General features: G+C 35.3%; 1 long non-coding RNA gene across 1 annotated transcript in view; it reads left to right on the top strand.

Annotated features, from left to right (window-relative positions):
- The window catches only part of LOC145683292 (uncharacterized), a 211844-nt gene extending 187278 nt beyond the window's left edge, over nucleotides 1-24566 (top strand). The window contains exon 4 of the long non-coding RNA XR_014131004.1: nucleotides 24540-24566. This is a non-coding gene — a long non-coding RNA (uncharacterized LOC145683292). The remainder of the gene's footprint in view (nucleotides 1-24539) is intronic.
- Nucleotides 24567-25052: the final 486 nt, after the last annotated feature.

Here is a 25052-nt window from a genome sequence, read left to right as displayed (position 1 = left end):
TTTGTTTGAAATTTTTTGTTTCAAAGTTTGGTTTGACATTTTTAAAGTTTGTGCACTCATTAGTAAAGAACCGGAACTGTTTAGAACTAAAACCTCTGGCAACATTGTCGTGCAATAGTACACGTCAGAACATGATAATGCAACGTCATCAGTTTTGCATCATATATAAGTATCGTTCGCGTTAGTATTCATGATAACATCATCATGGCTACTTGTCTGCAGTTTCTAAACACACGTGATATGATGAAATCATTTACCAAGATTACTGATTTACAACAGAATGTACCTTATAGAATCTTAGCTAGCCAAATGATACCTACAAAGTTTGGATTAAGAATCGTAGTTAAGCTTGAAAATGATAAGAATATAATTTTACCAGCAAGATATTTACCCATGGAAGCATCAAAACAAGAAGAACTGCTGCGTTTCTTAAATACTGGATCTGTATCTTTATGTTACAAAGGATTCTTGGGTCGAAGTCATCAATTTGAATTTAGTACACAGCCGGATTCGTCAGCAATTGTGATGAAATCATGAATTCAAACATCAACACGTCAGACGTAGTTGTATGAATGTGGTTGGTCAGCATGATGTCAGCAACTGTGATGAAACCATGAATTCAAACGTCAGCACATTCCTTTACAATGACGTCAGCCGTAGTTCTATAAATCAACCAATACAGTGTTATCCCACGAAATCATTTGAGCAAGTGCTTTTCAGGAGGAAAGATGTGTACTTCTAACGATAAAGAATTCATCTTCGCAAGCTATTATCCAATAAATATATTTCAAACAAAACATGTGATAATTGGTATCAGTGCTAGAACATTTGAACCAGTGATTCGATTGGGCAAAGCAGAACAATTTGGTGAAAAACTGACCTGTGATGAATGGCACGAATCGACCAAATGAACGATTATTTTCATGATGAGCTAAATGTGACCATAGTCAAATCATTAGGCTCAAATCATGAAGTGGTGCTGCGTACAGTCCTCGAAGAGAAGATGGTGCTGTTACGTAAAAAGAGTACATTTCATGTCCCTCGCAACATGGTGTATCTAACGGAAACAGAATGGAACAAATTTATCAAAGTATTCCAGTGTGTTAAACATGCAGTGGAAGTGTGCAACAAAACAAGTATATTCCTGAAAAAGTACTATTTTGAAAAATGTGTTATGCATATTGTACAACATGTATCTAGATATTGTGATGGTTGTCAACATCGTTCGTGGGTGCATACCTGTATTGATAAACAGTTTATTTGTGATCAAATGGACATTGAGTTTCCACCAATTGATATTGCATTAGACCTTAAAAGACTTCAACTGGAATTAAAATTATATGCTAAAGACAAACTAGTGCAAGAAGTTCAAAATACATTGTATCGACAATATCCAGAACCACTATCTGGTATGGATGGATGTGGAGTGTAATAAAATGATCCATTTCAATGATTTGTGTTTTTTCATTTCAAGTACAATCCCATGTTCTGACGTGTACTATTGCACCACAATGTTGCCAGAGGTTTTAGTTCTAAACAGTTCCGGTTCTTTACTAATGAGTGCACAAACTTTAAAAATGTCAAACCAAACTTTGAAACAAAAAATTTCAAACAAAAATCTTTGAAACAAAATTTTGAAACGAAAAAAATTCAAACAAAAAATTTCAAACGAAAAAAAATCAAACAAAATTTTGAAACGAAAAAAAAATTCAAAGAAAATTTTGAAACAAAAAATTTCAAACAAAAAATTTGGAAACGAAAAATTTCAAACAAAAATTTTAAACAAAAATTTGAAACGAAAAAAAATTTCAAACAAAAAAAATTTAAACAAAAAATTTTGAAACAAAAGTTGTCAAAAAAAATTTCATACAAAATTCTGAAACAAAAAATTCAAACAAAAAATTTGAAAGCAAGAATTTTCAAACAAAATGTTTCAAGCAAAAAAAAATTTCAAACTAAAAAATTTTTACGTTTCACGGTTAACCGTCAAACTTTATCCGGTTTTTAACTATTCGATTAACAAATAAACTGTTTTGATCATATTTATCATTGAGTGCAAAATGTTGAACGAAAACAAGATTTTTAAATGTAAAACAAAACTGAATACAGCAAAGATTTAAAACTCATCAACCAATCAGATTGCACGAAAGATAATGATCAGCCAATCAGATTGCACGAAAGATAGTGATCAGCCAATCAAATTGCATCAACAATAACTTTGCCAGTGTTGTAGCATGTATTCCCTTAAGACTATGAGTCATAAGTTTCAATAAGGTTAGCTATGTATCCCTGTACACTACCTCATCAAGGTCAATCACGTGGTACAACGTCTTGCTTACGTTTATATTTGGCGGGAATAATCAATACCAATGACGCATTCTCAAATTATCCTACAAAGTTTCAATGTACCAATGTCCTGGACTCCTAATCCCATCATAGGTCAATAACTGATCACGTGATCACAATGATTTACCCAAAGAACATTTACCAATTATTGATATGACAATAAGAAATGTACCCCCTCCCAAAATTTAAGATTGGTACACAAATACACCTGTGTCTTATGAAAAAAGTAATAAATCCTGTACTTATTCAATAATAAAGCCGGTCAATAACATTTAAATTTTGAATATTTGGCCATAAGAGGAACACCAATGGGTCCTAGAAAACGTTTACCAAATTTTGTTATTTGATAATTCCCAAATTTAAAAGGGAACATAAACATATAAAGGTAATAAACCATATAACGTGCTAAATAGGTGTCAATAACCTCCGAAATTCGATTTTTGGTAGTTCTTTACCCATGAAAGGGAACGATGTGGACCATCCAAATTTATAGTGGTACATATTGAAGTCCTGTACTATGATACCAAATGCTTATATTAAAACAATTTCTAAAACCGAGTGGATGAGCCAAGATACCCCTCCCAAATTTTTCAAGGGGTGCGTCAATGTACCCATGTCTTATGATAGGAAATGAACCCATATACATGACCATATAACCATATAAGGTAATAGAACCCCATCAAAGGGAAGAAATTGGGCCAAAAACCAAACGCATGGTACAACATATTGCTTATGTTTATATTTTAGTAATTTTTACCCATGAAAGAGAACAAGATGGACCACCCAAATTTATCATGATACATGTTGATGTCATGTACTATGATACCGAATGCTTAAATTGAAAAAATTTCCAAAATTTAAGGGGATATGGAATGGACCCCTATACATGATCATATAACCATATAAGGTAATAGGACCTCATCCAAGGGGATAAATTGAGCCAAAACCAAACACGTGGTTGTACTAAAATTTGGCAATTTCGTACCCATCAAAGGAAACGTGGTGAACCACCCAAATTTATAGTAATATATATTAGGGTTCTATACTATAATACCAAGCATGTAAAAAGGGGCAATTTCCAAAATTTAAGGGGTGGGCCAAAGTACCCCTCCCAAAAAATTTAAAGAGTGCACAAATGTACCTATGTCTTATGATAGGTAATGGACCCCTATACATGACCATATAACCATATAAAATAATAGGACCTCATCCAAGAGGATAAATTGGGCCAAAAGACCAAACACGTGGTTGTACTAAAATTTGGCAATTTCGTACCCCTAAAAGTGAACGAGGTGAACCACTCAAATTTATCATAATAATACATGTTAGGGTCCAGTACTATAATACCAAATGTTTAAATTGGGCAATTTCCAAAATTTAAGGGGTGGGCCAAAGTACCCCTCCCAAATTTTTAAAGGAGTGCACAAATGTACCTATGTCTTATGATAGGGAATAGACCCCTATACATAACCATATAACCATATAAGGTAATAGAACCTCATCCAAGAGGATAAATTGGGCCAAAAGACCAAACACGTGGTACTACGTATTGCTTACGTTTATATTTTGACAATTTTGTACCCCTAAAAGGGAACGAGGTGGAACACCCAAATTTATCATAATACATGTTAAGGTCCGGTACTATGATACCAAATGTTTAAATTGGGCAATTTCCAAAATTTAAGGAGTGGGCCAAAGTACCCCTCCCAAATTTTTAAAGGAGTGTAGAAATATACCGATATCTTATGAAAGGTAATGGACCCCTATACATGACCATATAACCATATAAGGTAATAACATCTCATCAAAGGGGATAAATTGGGCCAAAAGACCAAACACGTGGTATAACGTATTGCTTACGTTTATATTTTGGCAATTTTGTACCCCTAGAAAGGAACGAGGTGGAACACCCAAATTTATCATGATACATGTTAAGGTCCGGTACTATAATACCAAATGTTTAAATTGGGCAATTTCCAAAATTTAAGGGGTGGGCCAAGGTACCCCTCCCAAATTTTTCAAGGGGTGCATTAATATACCGATATCTTATGAAAAGTAATGGACCCCTGTATACGTCCATATAACTATATAGGGTAATAACATCTCATCAAAGGGGATAAATTAGGTAAAAAAAACCCGAAATTTAAATTTTTGGCAATTTTTTACCCATGAAAGGGAACTACATAGACACCCAATACTGATAGAGGTACATACTATGGTCCTAGGCTACCACACCAAATTTTTAGATTTGGCAATTTCCAAAATTTAAGGGGGGTGGTCCTATGTACCCCTAAAAGGGAATGAGGTGGACCACCCAAATTTATCATAATACATAATAGGGTCCTATACTATAACATCCAATGTTGAAATTGGGCAATTTCCAAAACTGAAGGGGTGGGCCAAGATACCCCTCCCAAAAATTTAAAGGGGTGCATTAATATACCCATGTCTTATGAAAGGTAATGAACCCCTGTATACGCCCATATAACCATATAGGGTAATAACACCTCATCAAAGGGGATAAATTAGGTCAAAAACCTCCGAAATTTGAATTTTTGGCAATTTTTTACCCATGAAAGGGAACGACATAGACACCCAATACTGATAGAGGTACATACTATGGTCCTAGGCTACCATACCAAATTTTTAGATTTGGCAATTTCCAAAATTTAAGGGGGTTGGTCCTATGTACCCCTGCCAAAATTTAGGGGGTGGGCCAAGGTACCCCTGCCAAAATTTAGAGGGGGTGGTCCTAGGTACCCCTAGGTCATTGACCCCGGTCAGGGACCATGGGTCCTGAGGCAGGGACCCAGGGGCCTAAAAGTGTCCTATAGTAACGCCATTACTACTATTGGTTCGGATTCCACGTTAATCAATAGGTCCAGGTCTTTATGGCCTCGCTGCCGAACGGGACTTTAAACTCAAAATTAACTCAACTCTTTTCTGGAGTGGTAAGCATTAATGAGATTATTTAGCACCCTAGAAAAAGTTGATTTCTAATTATTGGGTCTCCTCTTCAACTTTTTCTTAATATTTATGGGCCTACCGGAGCCTGTAGGCCCTCCCGCACGGCAAGGTCCGCGATTCCGTTAGTTACTCTCGGGGCCCATTCCATAAATTGCATAATTATTAAAGGGACAGTATTGATAAATCTCAAAGCCATACGAATAAATATTACTGAAATGGGTCCAAGGCTAATTTTTGTTCTTTTTACCTTTTGTGTGCTCGTTCCTTTATATAATGTAGCTACCCTATTTCATCCTTCATTTTTTATTTCATGTTCGTTTCGTTCATGTTCGTTCATGTTCATAAGTTACTGCACTGCCGATGACGTAGTCTCAACTTGACGAACATTTCGTGATACTTTCTTCATTGAGCAACGTCTATATAACTTGTTGTTTTTTTTTTTGAGTTAAACAAGGAAATCGAGTAAGTCATTAAGACACTGACACAAGTTGCTTATATTTTCTTATTTTTAATTGGGTTATATATGTTTGTTTTTATTATATTTGAATATCTTGTTTCTAGAATTTTAACTAGTTATTAGTTTTGGTGTAAGGTTAAGTGGCGCGGTAGGTGAGTGGTTAGCACATTGCACTTCTGTTCGGTATACCCGCGTTCGAATACCGGTGAGGCTGGAACCTTTTCAAGTTTTCCTGTCACAAATTTCAATTTCAATGAATACAGAGTGTGATAAACAAGATCTTCTCTTCCTTAAAAAGAATAATATGTTTGAATGAGGATAATTGGAGGTCTCTCAATGGAGGCAATCATTTCCAAAGTTACTTACAGTAGCTCTTCTAGATTTGATATTTTCAGTTACTTTGAAGCATTTTCTGATTCATATGTAAACAGTGCTTTTATTTCTTTGATTATACAGTATATAATGAAAAAATACATTACATACACATCATTATTGAGATTAAAATATGATGTTCATTGGACAACACGCTAGGAACCAACGGTTCACTATACCACCTCATAGATCTGGAGAGAGAAGGGTTTGTTTCATTGGCTAAATGAAGAGCTTAACAATTTATGCTTCTAAGAGCGAGGTTTTCCACGTCGTTTCCGTAATTGCTCTCCACGCTGATCTATTGACTAGCAAGTCCGCCTTTGATGTATGTGGTCCTCGGTTCTTTTCTCGATGCGGAAACCTTTATAATTTTAGTAGTCGTGGATACGTAAGCATTAGTGTCCCTGTTAAAAGTTGTAGAAGTCGAAGAGACCTTGCATACGAGAAAACTCTGGGTGTTCAAGAAACTGACATATGATAATTTCGTTAACAACGTGACGAAGTCTTAGGAATGTGCGGTTAGTAAACTTAAGGTTGAATATTCGCGCCCACCTCAAGCTGATGTCCTTTTGACCCACAATCCAATAGCCCACCCTCAAATCTTGACCCATTTTACCCACTGACCAACCGACCCATTGATCCACTCGATTTCTGATTTTAACTTGTCTTATTTCATTCAAAAGAAGAAACGTACATCCACACAATTTTTTATCGATTGGGAAGGTTGCCTTGTTACATGTAATAGTCGAAATGGTTATTTCTTCTCACGGTGAGATATTAATATGCTTAAGAATTCCAGCATAAAGTGGCTACAAATTATTATCCAAAGTTATTAGCAACGTTTTCGCGACTCCGTAAACTATGAACTCGACAACTATTTCAGTAATATTTGAAATTTTATTTTCAACTCCCCAGGCCCTCAGCTGTGAAGATTATAACGAATTTGGTGTAAATAACATTAGCTGCAGAAAAACCCATCTCAACAACCGCGAGAATTATGGATAATACACTGAGACCAGTCGTTTTACATCACTTTTAGATGTCATACGTCCCAACTTTCATAATTTGGGATATTATACTAACACAATATTTCCCTCTTAGATTGAATGTAATATGTCCCGACGTTTGGAAAAGGTTGACCCAGACATTTCGGAGTTACACTCGAACAAATATTTATGCAGAAACATTAAATTTTAGAGTTGTATGTGCAACGTCTTCGATGTTGTAACTGTAAAGTCAATATCCAACTGAATTATTCTTTCAAAATTGAAATTATTTATCTCCGTCATAACGAAACTATGGACTATATACTAATATCAGTCGTTCGGAATCATTGTATATGTTACTCCATTCGACTCTCCTTAATATATGTGCTAGACGATCTTACCCCTACCGGAAGCTGAACGTGTAGGGCTACTTAAGGGTCATCAGAACTGCTCCCAATGAACTTATGGATACTCAAATGTGTGGATTTCACACTCACATTGGTCATTTTCATTCTTTTACATGTCACATTTTAAAACAGCCCTTCTGGGTGCTAATAAAAACATAACTTATATGACATCCGGAGTGCCACACTTGATGTAAGCGACATCCTAAATTATGGATTGGTCACAAATGTCGTTTTTTATATAATTTTTATGTCAGATTATTTCATTCCTCCTAGGAGCTAGATATTGCCAGAGGTAGACCTGAATTTGGTCTTAAATCACAAAAAAAAACTTCTACCAATTATTTTAGCGACATGTGTTGCATTTAGAATATCGGCGTCCCTACGCACTTTTTCTCTCGGCGGACCCAACAATTACATATTTCTCTACCCCATCATTTCTAACATAAAAATAAAACTTAATGCGATTATGCTTAATTAGTGAAGTAACAATTTATTGCAGTTGAATACCACTCACAAGATGCTACATCTACAACTATGTAACACAAACTAACAGTTGAAAAAGATGTTCATAATTATTTTTTGATTTTTGAGCTATCAGTAAATATATTGGATTAGTAAAATTTACTGTTCATGAAATAGTAAATTTGTTCTTGATTTGTTGACTGTTTTATATAAAAAAAAATATTTAATTTTATACTTTGCGCTCTTCAAACATGTTGTACTGTAGACACGGGCCTAGTTGGTCTAATGAAAAATGCGGCACTAAAAACTTACGGTATGACTCTAATATCGTTTGATTTCGGTTTTTTTATGTCACTACGTCACCACATGGGATACTAATGGGAACATAGTTGGACTTAAGTGGAATCGAAAGTACAACTATTTACATAAGAGACAACGAAATTATGGATCCGATACTAATATCAATCATTTTGTAGCATTTTTAATATGTATCCCGACAGTACTCTTTTCCTGACAGTAAGGAATAAAGTTGGGTTTGCTCTAGACATCAGAATTATAGCAAATCTAGACGTTCACAGGCAGCTGTTGATCAATAATTTGGAGAACAGACCCTATTATCGGGCAAGGACTAGATATAGCACTATTGTAACTTCGCATATAATTAAGAATAGTTTCTTTTCTCCACGAAGTATTAGGCTTCGGTTTAATTACACTACTATGGGAAGGGGCATTATACAATATAGAAGATACCTCCTCTAAGTGTTTTAGTATGGAATTTTTAAACCAATGCTCGAAAATTTCTGCATTTATTGTCCCATGATAATCGACAGGGCGAGCATCCGACATTTTCTTGTGAGTTATAAATAAAAAAACAATCCACAAAAGCAAATCGGCTACCAAAGTGCATAATAAAGATCCTTTCCCCTTTTTGTCCGAAGTTTCAACTGAGCAATTGTCAAGAGTCGTCGGACCAATTTTTGATTTGGCACGTATTGCTATCGTACGAAGTTTCGTTTAGGTATATGTCACAGTATCCCGCGGAACGATAAGCTTTAATTTCTTCGAGATAACGCTATCTCTAAGTAATAACTTCATTGGACTCACATTTTGAGCTTTTTTTACTTTTCTTTTTCTTTCTCTTGATTTTTTCTTTGCTAAAAATAATTCATTTTTCTAGACTCAACCAACTGATGTTGTCATCTTGCGGTTCCGAAACCTAAATATCGAGGTGCAGGTACAGTAATAGTATAATACTCACAATAGATCAAAAGGGAGCAAAAAGTAATGGAGTACTGTAAGAAAGGGCAGAGTTTTATTAGGATTACACAGTGCGGTTTATAATAATGTAATGTTAGAACGTCTGTCCGTCCGTTACTCTGTAGGATAACTATTGAACGAAAGCGAATTTTTGAATGTTTTCTGTTATCGATAGGTAGAGTAAATATCTCGGAAGATTTCGTTAATGCAGGTAATTGACAAAACGGAAGGGGTTGAAATCAATCTTTTCGGTTTTAACGTTGATCGCTGTAGAGCAAACACGGTAATAAACAGCGAGGCGATCGATTAAGCGTCTCAAGGATGCATTTCATCTTTATCCTTACGTCTCCACTGAAACCAGAAGTGATAGAAATTCACTGCAACATCTGGTTTCAATATTGATCAATATAAGCAGGAATAGGGAGACCATTTCGTTCAAAATTGATTTAGCGTTTTAAAAATGGACATTATCTTCCTTTTAACCCACTATTCAAACTGGAAGTGGCAGAAATGAACCATTTTGTTTTAGCATTTATTGCTATTGTGTAAGAACGGTAATAAATAGAGAGGAGTTATGTTCTTACAATCAACTAAGCATCCCAATAATATATTCCATCTTCACTCCAATCATTCTGCTAAAACCGAAAGAGGTACATGTTTTAATTGAAGAAAATATTACGTGATTATCTTTACATCCTTACCGTTTTTTTCTTGGTCTTAGAAAATATGTGTGCTTCCTGTTCATTGTAGACATATTTTGCCTGTATCAATTAGAATCATAAATAAGGTCTTGTAAAGAGAGTATAGAGATTTAAGAAATATTTTCTCAATTATAATGGAACGCGGACTTCTAATGCTTCCGCTTATAAATAGAGATATTAGAGCTTAGATGAAATATATTCTTTGGGCACCTAATCGATTACAGAAATACACTTCTCTCGCTATCTTATCGTTTTTGTTCTATTTAAATCAATATTAAAGCCGGAAATTGTAGTTGATTTTTATCACTTTAGATTCTAGCAGAATGTCAAGAATGGATTGAAAAGTATTCGTGGGACGCTTTATCGATGCTGAAACCACTTTTTGGTATCTGTTGCCGTTTTTGCTCTATAGCGATCAAAGTTAAAACATAAATTGCTTGATTTCTACAACTTCCGGTGAATGGATCACTTCCATTAACGAAGTCCCCGAGATAATTTACCTATCGCCTGCAAATGACAGAATTCAAAAATTCGCTTCGTTTGAAGAGATACCGTGAGGACGGACGGATGGAGGGAGTAACTACGGGCAGACAGACATGATAACATTACAATAATATAAGTCCCACTTACTTGATCCAAATAAACACTGTTATTGAACAAGATATACGGAAGTTTATTAGGATACCGCTACCAGGACTTATAAGATTGGAAGTTTAGTACTGCCGTCCGTCCGTTACTTCGCACGGTAACTCTTGGGCGGAAGCCAATTTTTTTCTGCAATTGCTAGAAAGAGTAAATATCTCGGAGTTAGTTCATGGAGTAACTCTGATAAAACAGAAGTTTTAAAAATCAACAGTTTCCGGTTTTAACGTAGATCACTATAGAGCAAAAATAGTAACAGACAGCGAGAACTGGTTTTCGGCAATCGATTAAGCGTCCCAAAATATCTTTTATGGTGTCCTTCCATCTCGCCTAATCCAATCTTACTTAACGACGTATCAGCCACTGATATCTACAAGATAAGAATGTCCGCCATTTTAGGCAAGATGAGAGTTCCCATCTTGCCTAATCCCATCTCGCCTAAAATGGTGGTAAGATGCAAGGAGGGAATTTCTGCACTAAAAAGGGAAATCCTGCATCATAATTTTAACCACTAACACTAAGAAATCATGAATCATATGTACCCAGAAAAGAAATACTCTATGTATTAATCTTTCGTACATAAGAAAATCAATAACCTTTTCAACATATTTCAATCAATATTGAAAATCTCTTGTTTCTATCGCTTTAAATTCTTACCGCCTATACTCTGCAAATAAGTCACAGCCATCTCATAAAGAGAATCTGCTACTTTCATATATCAGCAGCACATTTCATTAAAACTATATAGGGTGTTTTAAAACAATACCAACAATGTTTAGGAAATAGTCCCTGACACTAAGATAAAACAAAAAGTATAGATCAACCTGGTTGCACAAATGCTTCCTTCGGAAAAATGGAAAAATATCCATAACCCGAGAACAAAATGTCGGATCGAAGTGTGGTAAAAGGAATTGTTCATTATTTTTAGTCATAGATTCCATTAGTGCACAAATCGATGTGGTGCAGGGGCGGCGCAAGGGTGATCCCCAATGAAACTGAAGAATTCCTGGGATATTTTATCAGAAGTTGACTGAAGAAAATTGGCTAAAATCAATGAACTTACGTCATTGAACAAAAATCATGCTACATTGTTCAAATTAGAACAACACTAAGAAAAGATACCCATGTTTCATTAACATAGTTTGCCTCAGAGCAGAATAAATTTTCCGATGGGGAAGTGCCCTTGCGATAGACATATTCCCTGAGTTTATGACTTACCCAGATAGCACAGAAAAATTTTTAAAAATGTTTAAAAATTTGCAAAGGCAAACTAAAAAGTTTGCAAAAAAATTGCCTTTTCAAATGACAAAATTTCCCGAAAGTTCAATGCAAAGAACGAAGTTGACGCTGGCTGAGTTTGCAGAAAGTTGCCTCAGAAAATGAAAACATCTGCCAATACAAACGAAATGTTTGCGACTGCAAAGCAAGAAAGTTTGCCAGGACTTTGATGCAAACATTTTGTGCAAATTTTCTTTGACAGAATTTCCGAAAATGAGCTGATAAATTTGGAAAAATATTAAAAGGTTTGCAGCAACATTTCAGAAAGAGTTTTCACGATCGCAATTTCATGTTTGCTGCAAATGTATCAGGTAATGCTTGCTGCAAATTTATAAAGCAAAACCTAACTTTATTTAACATAAGAATTTTTATAATATGGGTCCGTCTTTTCTTAGTGGCAAGCATTTCTTAGTGGCCACAGACAAAGGATATGGCAATTTATCTACTTACTCAACGATCATATCCCTGTACTTACTCTCACACACATTCACAAAATAACGTCAGGCTGCCTTGGTCAATAAAAACATCTGATAAGAGACCAGTGAGTTTATTCTGGAGTCCTCTGGTGTATTGTTTTTTCTAGATTCTCATTTCCCGCTTGTTTTGTCACAGTTGATGTAGCGCAGTGAATCGGTAATATTATCACATATTTGCTTTCAGCAAGTTTATCAAAACAACTTTTATACATAGTTGCAAACTGTTTGCGACGGCAAATTTTCAACGCTGTATTTTCAAAAAAGATGCAAGTTAATTGCACTGATGAATTTATTTTTACAAACCAGCGAAAATTTGCAGATCATATTGACAGCTTTTAATAAATATTAAGAAATTTTGCCTTCGCAAACTTTCAGATTGTTTGCTCCACTAAACGAAGCAAAAATTTGCCGCAACTATTCGTGCTATCTGGGTATTGTTTTTGGAAGATACTGAAATATGTATGTTACATGTGAGAGCACAGCTTTCGTAATGGTATTAATGCATTGTATTTTATAACCAATCTGTTACCTTAATCTCTCCCTTATCTTTATTTTTCCTTTTCTTTCATTTTTTCTAAATTTCAGAATATATCCTTAGTGTGTTTACATTCGTGAACTAATTCACTATTCTTACTATCATACGAACTTACTATCATACGAACTTCTAACTTTATTATATACAGTATGTTACCTCACTGTCTTTTCCGTCTTACTCTTCTAAGTTCTCCTAGTAGAAGTTTCGTTTGTGGTGTCCTTCCACTTTTCATGGCTTAATACGTCTGAGATATCCCAAATTATGTAAAAGTTAAGAATCACTGACAACACCACAGGGAAATAGAAGGAAGAGCGTCCATCCCCGGAGTCGACGCCTACCCTCTGCAGAAACTTGTATTATGATACAGGTGAAGTAATATAAAGTTACCGTTTTCGTATATAAATATTTCCAGTCTCCTAGTTTTTTTTCTGTCCCTTAGCTTACACCAACAAATTAATTAAAACTGGCGTCGTCACTGTTAAGAATCTTTCAGTAAGTTCCTGTGTCAATTTCACCCGAATTTAAAATACTTCTCACTGATTATTTTATAGGTTAAGAAATAGTTACTGACTCAATGAATCAATCGGTGCAATTTAGCTCACTATTGTTGACTACGTAGGTCTTGTAGAAACTACCTTAAACCGTCTATTTAACCGTAAATCCTAATATGAAGAGTGCTCGATAAACTGTATATCCTCGCTTATTAATGTTTAGACCTTACCAAATTATGAATTGAAGTAACCGTTGCTATTTTTCGACGCACTATCCTGCCACTACTTTTTTTTTTACCTGGCTATGAACCTCTTTACTCAGTCATTGTAGAATTATTTTCCCGTTCCTCCATCAATAGAAAATTATCTGAACTATTTCTTGTCCATAATACAACTAATAATGCTAAAAGACTCACAAATCGTATTTAGTTCATACCTGTAGCATTTCTTGCAATCAACCTACAACTGTAGTCTTTCGAAAATTATAAGCCCCATAGACTCTTTCTTCCTTACAAATAATAGAAATAATAATTCAACGTATTAAAACCTACCATAACGGTGAACCATTGACAAAGTGTAAGCAACCTCTAAAAAATGAAATAAAATACTTCAGTTTAACGATCTACGATTATGCTCTTTAGGCTAAAGGAGACAATGATTAAGGCAATTGAATGATGAAGGAAGATAGGGTGGTAAAAGAATGTGGAAGGTAATTGGAGTATCCCAAGAAGATTCACAGACACGATACCATGGTGTCCATCACAAAGTTACTTCGCTCGCGATCGAACCAAGGACACCACGTACCCGAGGAAAGCTGTTTACCACTGAGTCACTCTGTCCTCAGCCCTTGAGAGATGCGGGCAACCAGTTAAGAATAACTGACTTAGAGAAACGTACTTACCTTTCTCGAACGAAGGAAACTCTACGAATTAAATATTCTGACCGTTTATACTTCTTGTAAGTTATATTGGTTTATCACTCACATATTTTCTAGACCAAATACTTCTGTCATAATCATAGTGCTTTCTCCAAAGTAGGAGCATGGTGGCTTAGTGATAGAGCGCTTACTTCTAACGCAAGATGAGCCTCGTTCGATCCTAGACTATAAAAGTTCGTGGTGGATACTATCGTACCCGTAAATCTTCTCGGGATTATATGTTTTCACCTATATTCTCATTTTATGAATTATTTCCCAATAATTAGCCTTCTGTTATCTGTCTCTATTATTGGATCGAATTTGAGTTTAGCATTCCTTCTGCAGCATAGTTGTATGAGACATGGAGCTACGGATGAACGTGAAAGTCGAACCGCTTGCGCTCCCGCCGAGAATCGGAGCCGGGTCTCCTATGCCGAAATCCCGTACGCTACCCACATAGCCATGAGTGATTTCTCTGTCTTTATTAGCCTAGAAGGCACAACATTTAAACGTTATAGATTTCATATAATCCCAGTTCTTCCTCGATTGGCAATTCGATACTGAGGCAATGTAGTTCAATCAAATATACTTATCTATTTTTTTTTCGAATTATAACGATGATTTTGTAACTTGGACCACGGTCTAAGACATTTGTTAGTTGAAATATAGTGTTTAATTGTAGTGAATTTAATCGTATATAATTGTAGTCAACATTTAATAAAATATCCCAGGATTTCCTGAATTTTATGGGGTTGACCCTTGCGCCGCCCCTGTACCACATCGAGTTGTGCATTAATGAAAGCTACGACTAAAAATAATAATCATTCTCTTGGCTCCAACATCGATCGGACATTTTGTTCTCGAGTTATTCGACTTTAATGTTATATTCCATCACTTTTAAAATGGAACACTTCCCAACTCCTCAGGGATGACCATAGAACGGCATTTAAACTTTCATCATACATCTAAGCGACTAACTATGAATTCAACACGAATATCGAACTTTGAAATAATTTTTAAAGTGTCACCCCCTCCCCAATCCATAGGGTGCTAGGGATTCGTTAGCTTCACGAGTATTTCTTTTCAGATTGTAAGTTATAAATATGTATGAAATTTAGTTGGAATTTACTTTAAAGTTAATAAAGGCGACTCTTGAGCCGGAAGTGCCAGAAATCTACCTCGTCCGTTATAAGATTGAACACTATAGAGCTAAGCCAATAACAGATAGCTAATAACGGTTTTGCCAATCGATTAAGCGCTCTAAGAATGCCTATCATCTCTATTCTTAACATATAACTAAAACAGGAAATAGTAGGGATTATACATTTCATGTTTTTTAACATTATCATTTAATCATAGCAGGAATATAATTATGTCAACAATCCAATCTCTCTGCTAACATCGGAATGGTATAAATCTACTATCAATTGCGATTTCATTATTAATTGAGAAAATATTGCGTGAGCGTCCTTAGTATCTTTCAACATTTCAATATATTGATTTCAATAAATTTATTCAATAATAAACTTCTGCTGGTCGTGGATTTATTCTCAGGCTTTGCATCTCAAACCTTCAATCATATTTGCTCTGCCTACAGTCTTGCACTTCAAATACCTCCAAGTATACTGACTTTTGTTTCTAATATTTGTGTGCTTCCCTCCCAGGCCACAACGATTGTTCGGCTTATGTCCTTGCACTTTATAAATATGCAAGCATACCAATTTCACTTCGAATACCTGTCTCCAACATTTACGGTATCCCAAGATATATATATATATATATATATATACATGTTAGTATAATCACCACCTCTTTTCTGTTCCAGACCCTTTTCTTCCTTTCTAGATCACAATCAAAAAGGCTGAAATATGTATCTAATTAATACGATTACGCAGTAAGATTTATAATAATATTGCACAGTTAGAACGTTCTTCCGACTGTCCATTACACAGCCCGAAAACTCTTGAAAAAATCCGAATTTACTTCTGTTTTTTTGCAGTTGACAGCTAGAGTAATTATCTTCAAAGACTTCGTTAATAGAGGTGGATAAAAACCAGGACTGTTAGAAATAAACCGTTTTTGCTTTCATCGTTGATCACTGTAGTTCAGGAAGGTTGATAGATAGAAAGAAACGGTTTTCGGCAGTCGATTTTGCATCCCATGAATACCTCTCTTCTCCATCCTTAATACTGTATTCAAACCGAAAGAGGTAGAAATACAATCTTGGGGTTTAATGTAAAGTAAGGAACGTGTTACTTTTAAGTAATGTTTCCTAGTAACACATTATATTTTTCCAACTAACTGTAACGGTAACACGTTACAAATTTTATGTAATGTAACTAGTCTGAAAAACTTTCTTCGTTACATTTCGATTTCTCGAAAACAAATATTTCTTTCCTGTAAATGATTTTTTTAAAGAATAGAATAATGGAACATGAACTACGTAGCCCCATGTCAGTAACCGATAGTCAACCACACAGAGAGAAACAGATAAGATCATTGTACATCTTACTGTTTTTGGAAGATGAGGACAACATCAGGGAAATCACGTGTACTGATTGCAAGCACCTGGAAGATTCGGTCATAGATTTACCAACTGCAAATCAACAATCAGTGTGTGAGCTACTACTTCAATTGTACCGGAAATCTATTTTACTTTGAATTGTGTTATTTTTGTAAAAATGGAGAAGGAAAATATTTTACCGTTCTAACATTTGAAAGAATACTTTTCCTTAAAACCATAGGATAATGATGAATAGATACATAATTAGTTTAACAGAAAAATAATAATCAGCCATTTTTTCTGAAGCATAGGGATAAGCAAGAGAAGAGCTAAAGCAGGACTGGACTCGAATTCAAGTTAAGTTCAATTCAACTAGAGCCTAATGTAATTTTCTCGAGTCGAGTTCGGAACCGATTCAGTTTTTGACTTCGAGTTTCGACTCGACCGGAGTTTGAAAATGGGTCGCTCGTTCAGCTCGTTTTAGCCTGATTACGGTGGTAAGTGAAAGTCATGAGAAATGAAAGCAATAATACTGAATACTCTTAGGGTTGCTCACATCTCGTCTCGTCCCGTTAACAAGACCCCAAAAGATTTTTATAACGAGCTAACTTCGGTTAGAGTCAACTGAGCGGTGGCTTGACCCACCTTGCGTCGGGTGAACCATCGGCTCGAGCTGGCTTGGGTGGAATGAGCAATCTGCTCGGTTCAGCTCAACTGAGCCGAACGTTCTCGCAGGCTTTGTTGGCTTAGCTGTTGGTTCGGATGATTTCTCGGTTCAGCTCGATAATGAATGTGCTGCTTAAGTTGTCAATTTAAAACCTGGGCCGAGCAGTTTTGAACATATTTGGCTGGCGCCCTATAACTTTCAACGTTCTCATCATCCGACAATAGTATGCCATCATTGTGATATTACATCTGCTTTGATATCTGATCTTCATTTCAGAAATATATTTGTGAAATCTTTCCCCTTGCTCTTCACTCTCCTCGCTAATTTTAACAAGACAAAAGTAGAGATGAGAGTGTAGAAAATTTATCTCGCTGTTTATGTTACACCCAAATGCGCGAAAATGCGACAACATATGTTCTAGAATTGTTACATAGGGATTTTATTGTTGGCAAGAAAGTTACGTACATTTTTGAAACTTATCCATTCGTTCTTTTAAAATTTGATCATTTAATTTTCAAATGGTTCATCTACTAACCAATTTCTAATTTGTTGCCTTCCAAAAGTTTTGCTGCACTCAGTGATGGAAACGTTTAAACTATATATTGAACAGACTGTCCATTCTTGTCCACAACCTGCACAAATTGCTTCATAATTCCTAGTTTCAAATGAAGTAATGGAAGTAGAATTTTATTGCGATCAATTAGTGGAAAGTGCATTGTACTTTTCTTCCCTGCTAACAAACCACAGTACTGAGGTCTCTCTCTCACATTTCAGTGCTTGTTTCGGGCCCTGCTATGCCATTCACATAAAAAGCATGGGTATTTTTTATATCCTGGCTGCATTCCTATTAGAAGACCTATGACTTTAAAGTCCCCGAAAACAGAAAAACCGTGTTCTCAGTATTTTAATTTAGAAAGTACTAATTTCAAGTTATTGTGCGTTTCTTTCAATTTAAGAGAGTATGGTACAGGAATTGATCCAAGTTTGTTTCCATTATGCAGAGGAACTCCTTTTAGGCCGGATTTGGAAGCATCTGTAAAGAGTCTCCAAACGGATGCATCATAAGATGCACCCAATGCATCCACAACAGCTGGAATGTTGTTGCAGAACACTAACCCGTGTTCTTCAGAGAAATAAGGAAGAAAGTCTTTCTTTCGACGATGTCTATACTATGAGTAATGTGTCCCACTAGCCAAAAGGTTTCTCGATCGAAGTCTAGACTCAAGAACTTCTGTAGCCTTTTCTCTTAGATTTAAATCTCGAAGATGTTAATTTTGTAAACGGCAGTGGAATTGTGCTAGGATAGTTGCTACGGTCCTCGCATTGGAACACATGTTTCACTAATACTAGATGATGATAAAATATCCATAAATGCTAGTGGATTGGGAATCGGTAGATTTTCACAATGAGTAACGGTCCGAATTTCTGAAGCTACGTTATCCGGATACATAATACCCTTATTGTTCTTTGCATTGTATCCTTCATCATTTATTGCACAGAAATAACAGTCATCAGGATGGTTTAGAAGCTGCCTCCACACCATAGGTATTCCGATCTGCATTAATTTCTTTTTACGTTGCTCAGGATCTCAGTATCTCTATACATATTCCACACACACTATGAGCTGCCCACGATTTATCTTGACCACCTAATTTGATACCAATGAAAAAATATTTTTTTTATGAAACTTGTAATAGAGAGTCTCTATTAGAACATAGCGTAACTGCCACACACCATTAACAGAAAATATCTGGGTCATTCAATCATTTACGGGATGTCATTTTCTAACAATTGAGTCAGTGCTCTAACCAGGAACACAGAACACTACCAAAATAAGGACCAGCATATTAAAATATTTTTAAACATATTTGTTAACTAGTTTAAGTCACTACACATTAACTAGAACAACACTGGCAAAGTAACCACAATAGGATTTTTTAAATTAGCTATCTTCAGTCAATGCCCTTCAACCAGAAACACAAAGCACTGCAGAAATAAATATTTTCTATTTCTTCAGCCAATCAAAGAACAACGCAGAACTCGCAAAATTACTACACGTACCGCGATAACTCATACAGCAACAAATATTCAATACTACTATGGATATTTGTAAGTATATAGGCGTGTAGATATCAAAGTCAAAGTATGTTAACAACAGCATGTCAACACAATGCAAAATAATTGTTTATATTACTTTTATTTACATTCAGTTGCAAAATGCAAGATTTGTAACGTAAAAGTACATGTATGTTGATATATTTAATTAGTGCCATATTTTGACAACAATTGAAAAAACATTTTCTTCTAAATTAAATAAAGTAATAGCTTTGTGCAAAAACTGTACGTGATAGAAACAGTCTTCATTTTCGGAAAGAGTTTATCAAAATTATTGAGAAACAGCTATTACCTTCCAGACAACCAAACCCATGCTGACCAGTGTTATTAAATTAATAGGCAAAGATCTTATCACTGTAAGATTATTTACTTGATGGCAAATTTAAAATATCTCAGTTCACTGTGAAAGAAGTTCATGTTCCTAATTTAATACTAGCTTAGTATCTACTTATGTCCTGGTGTTAAACAAATGTGTCATTGATTTTCCCTTAAGATATTTCCTAAGTTTAAATTTAGATGAAAGTGACTGAGATTATTAAATGCTAAAAACAAGATGAATAATTAAATTTTTTATATTTGAGCACTTAAGTATTTGTGCATATCAGGTGTTTTCATAAACAGATCATAGACATTAAACTTAATAAGCTATTAAAACAATATACTTAGCATAAAAACAAAACAGTGTCTTATATATATAATATACGTATAGGAAATATACAGGCATATGTTACATACAAGTATACAGTCAATATATAATAAAAAATTACAATATAAATCATACAATATGAAACACTTTTATATTTGCATTCAAAATCCATTCAAAATCTCGATAAATTGAGACTGAAATAAGTAAGTGACTTGTAGTGTTCCGGAATATCTATCTTGAACTTTGAGCCCTATGGATTCATTTACTTTCAAATTCTCCCTTCTCTCTACTCTACATTTGTGACGATATTTTTTTCCAGACCAATATTGAACACTTTCTTTTATAACAAATATTGAATGTACCTCCAAGAAAGTTCTATCAACTCCTTTTGGCGTCAATACCTTGATGCCAAATTAGTTAATCAATTGATGTCAGCAGTTCCAGTCAATTGACTTAATGCATTCGACATTGCATCTGCTGTACGAGCTGATAGGTAACCTCTGACTCTAATACTGTACCTAACAAGAACAATTATTTCTCTCTATTTGAGACAAGCTGAGTATGATACTGTTTTCAGCAGGAAATACTGTAGTTGCAATACCGCTGTACAAAGCACATTAACATACAAAACGAAGTGTGGAATGCTTCATCTTATAATCACTTTCCTCACTTCAAGCTCTATTTTTTTTATGGAGAAGGACCCAGAGGCGGTTGATATTTACGAAAACACTCCTGCAAGTTCTGAACCACACGCAAAGTTCCCATTTACCAGCGGGTAAACTCATATCCACACTAAGGATTGGGCAACAAACAAGCCAGTATTGCTTCATGTTTCATGGAGTTAACGTCACAAACCATTTCGATGTCGTTCCAACAACACGTTTAATAGATGCCAACACTCAGCAAATATATCTAGCTAGGCTTGGTGCCGCACTTGAACGGAAGGCATTTGCATAAAGGACACTAATAAATAAAAGTTAACGTTGTTATAGTGTAACATTTCGATAACAGATTCCTAAATTTAAAAGAAAACAATTATCATATCGCTCCCCTCAATCTCTCTTGCTCTGGAGATATGCTTTCCATTGCCCTGTATTCATTTTCCATAATATTACAGCAAATGGTCTTCTAATTAGGTTTTGATTCTAAATTCCGTGCTACTTTAACTTATGGTGCTGCCAAAAACCCATATAATTGAAAAATGTGATAAAAATATAAATTTTTTAACGAAACGTAATATTGATTTTCATTTTTAACAGAGCTACCTTCTAATGTCGTTAAAGATTAAGTGCTGGAAGATCAAGCAACAGTGGAAATGAAAGCAGTCGTACGTAAACCTGTGCCAACGGCTGTCCGATGGTTATTTTGTCTCCTGAACGTGAGTAATTCCCCTGCTTATTCATCTATAAAGAAATAAGGATTTCGCCACAAGTGCAACTCTGCTTGGCGAACGTACTACATATGACGAGGACTACATTCATATGTCTTCTCGTTTCCCTTTCGGACTTTCTGCCTCTCATCGTATTCACAACGCTAATTACGAGTGACATGCAGCCGATTTACTTGAATCCGGCCTCCATGCATTAGATGTGGACCTCAACATTATGACCTCACATATTAAGGCTCGGAACTGTGGCATTAACATACGAAAACTGTTTCTCTGGTCTGCTGGGTGACAATTGCAAGATTGACCTGGAGAATGTGTTGCTATATGCCATGAGTTCTGTAGTGTCCCTATCCACCTGCCTCCTGAAACGAACCCAAACCAATCTGTCAAAAAAAAAAAAAATTAAAATCACCTGATTGCTTGAGACTCACTCGAAGAGAACTTTTGGTTGAGGGACCTAAGGAGGAAGCAGGGTAACTGCCGAGTCCTCTTTAAACAGTCATCTTTGATCCTATATGGTCATACTCAATTAAATATTCAACAATAAACAAAAAAATAAGATTTTCATACAATAATATTATTAAAACCAAATGTGCGAAGTTGAATATTCAGTTGTGCATTCACTGTCAGCAAAACACAACATAGTCAAAATAGTCCAAAGAATAACTACCTCGTCAAATCAAAAAAAAAAATATATATATATATATATATATATATATATATATATATATATATATATATATATATATATATATCTTTAATTTACTATCAGCAGTTCAATCTTCCTCTCAAGTTTCAAACTCTGATATTAATTATAAATCTCACGTCTAAACAGAAATTATATTAAGGTGTTGGTAAAATTCTCATTTGAAACTATTATTGTATTTGTAATTGGATTATATTAATAATAATAGCTTTGTACTATATCGTAAGTTATTAATTATGGTTGAGAATTTTTAGTTTTTCACGAACGTTATAGTCATTTTCAAATAAGATTTGTCTTCATAATTTTCCCGGGTATTTCACTTGAATTGTCGATCATTTCCATGACTATTTATTTGATAGACGTTTAGAATATTACAATGGTTTTCTATTGATTCTGGAACATTTATTAAAAACTAGAGTTATGCGTGATTGCTTCTAGGTTTAGAAAGTAATTGATTTGTCGTTTGAGAGATTCTCAATGTTAACAGAATTTTAATAATACATGATCTGAGCCAGGACTTTAACAGATAAGTTGAAATTTACGGATAACATGTCCTTTGCTGGGAAATAAAGCATTTTATGTATGAATTTCAATTTTTATGTTCGTATGTGAATATATGGTCATTTAACGAACAGCCACATATTCGCCACCTCGATATCGTCTTTTCAAAATTTTAATATAAATTGTCTTTTTATGTCTAATGTATTATTGACTTATATATATATATATATACATACGCAGACACACACACAGACACACACACACACATACATATATATGTGTGTGTGTGTGTGTGTGTGTGTGTGTATGTGTACATGGTGAGTACAGAAACAGTACCTGATTTTAAAGTGTCATATAATTAACATTTAATTGAATATTTACATGAAATAAAAGTACAGAGCTCAGTAAACTCAAAATATTTTCCGATCTATCTTATCAGAATCCTAGTTCTGACCAGGTCAGCTAGAGGGCAGTATCATCAAAAATGGCGTTCACCCCACAGCAACGAAGCTGGTGCGTTTTAGATTTTGCAAAAACAAGCAGTTTTGTGAGAGTGCAGCGTGATTTCCAACGAAAATTTAATGCTGATCCACCCACACATGACTACATTGTGAAGTGGCATAGAACGTTTATTGAGACGGGGTGCATTTGTGATCAAAGGAAAGGACATTTAAGGCGACGTCCAGTCTCCAAGAAAACTGTGGAGCGCGTAAGAGCAGCCTTCGTACACAGCCCACAGAAGTCTACACGTGAAGCTAGCAGAGATTTGCAGATACCACAAACAACAGTAAGTGTATGCACCTCCACTACCAGCAACTCTGAACGATCTCCAAGAACGTATCAGTGATGCTGTCAACTCCATCATTCCGGATATGCTTCACAAGGTGTGGTTGGAGCTAGATTACCGCCTCGATATTCCTCGCGTTACAGGTGGTGTGCACATCGAGTGTTTCTGATTTGAATTATTGTTTCAAAAACTTTTGAGTTTATGAATCACTGTTCAAAATTTCAGCAAAATATTCCTTCGCATATTAAATTTACACTAATTTGAAACCTGGGACTGTGCTCACCCTGTATATATATATATACACAAGGTGAGCACAGTCCCAGGTTGCTACGTGCTATATAAAATTTTGTTGTGCTACGTGCGAACCATACACACTTGCTGCGTTCCTCTGAGTCTCGGCTGCCAGGGTTATCTGAATGAGTACGAATCAAACAGATCTATTGTTTGTTGTATGACTTTTTGGGTTCGTGTGGGGAATTACAGGAGACAAAGCACTGGCGATTACCAGGATTGAACCGCCAAGCCAATCTGAATAGCACATCCCGCTGCAATGCTCTCTATCAAATCATCTAGAGGTACCCTGTAGTCACGCAAACTTAGATGAACTAAACATATATTACTCGTACTTTTCCGCTAAGTACACTAGAATCATGAGACTTTGGTTCTGGATCTGACCCAGACGAATTTTGGTTGCATAAAGCTCATTTCAAACTTATGCAGTCAACAATATGTATAACTAAATACCTACCCCTCTCTCGGCACGCATGTACAGATTGCGCTAACAACGAAGAGGGTCACACTCAAGATAATGCTTCACTTATTCACCACCACTTCTGAAAATCTTTGTAAGTATTTATATTCTCTGATCGCCCTATAATTATGTTGCTGCATATGTTTTTTAAAGAAGCTTATATTTTTTCTCTTTATGTTACAGATTGTGTCTGCCGACATGACATTGAAGGTAAGTACTTATAGACATTTATTGATGAGGACGAGCTATAAATCTAGTAGTCAAATGTGGGACATTCTAGCACATACTTAAAAGTGTATTAGTTAGAGTTAATGAAATTTGTACCCACTCACCAATATCGTTTGTTTTGTTTCTGTCCACTTTTTCAATACAGAGTGGCAAAGTGTAGCGTTCGTATGACACTATAGACAAAATTTTCTATTCACTATCTTGCTTTCTTTATCTGGAAAGATTTTACAGCTTTGCGTGTTTTCACGCTGTTCCGTGCCTTATGTAGATGTAAATCAAGGGTTTAATACTCGAACTTGAATCGTACTAAGGACTCTTTTAAGTGCCTACATAGAACGAACGGAAAATATGAAATTAAAATCGCACACAAATATGGTACCTAAATTTTCTAAGAAAGTACATAAAAGCCTACTTTGAAAGTGACTTCCATACTTTTTTCGATACTGTCATTTATCGATGTTTAGTGGC

Source organism: Thermobia domestica, chromosome 4 (assembly GCF_964235325.1).
Source record: "Thermobia domestica chromosome 4, izTheDome1.hap1.1, whole genome shotgun sequence".
NCBI classification, from domain to species: Eukaryota; Metazoa; Arthropoda; class Insecta; order Zygentoma; family Lepismatidae; genus Thermobia; species Thermobia domestica.
The sequence above is the reverse complement of the archived record's forward strand: the minus strand, read 5'-3'. Positions and strand labels throughout refer to the sequence as shown.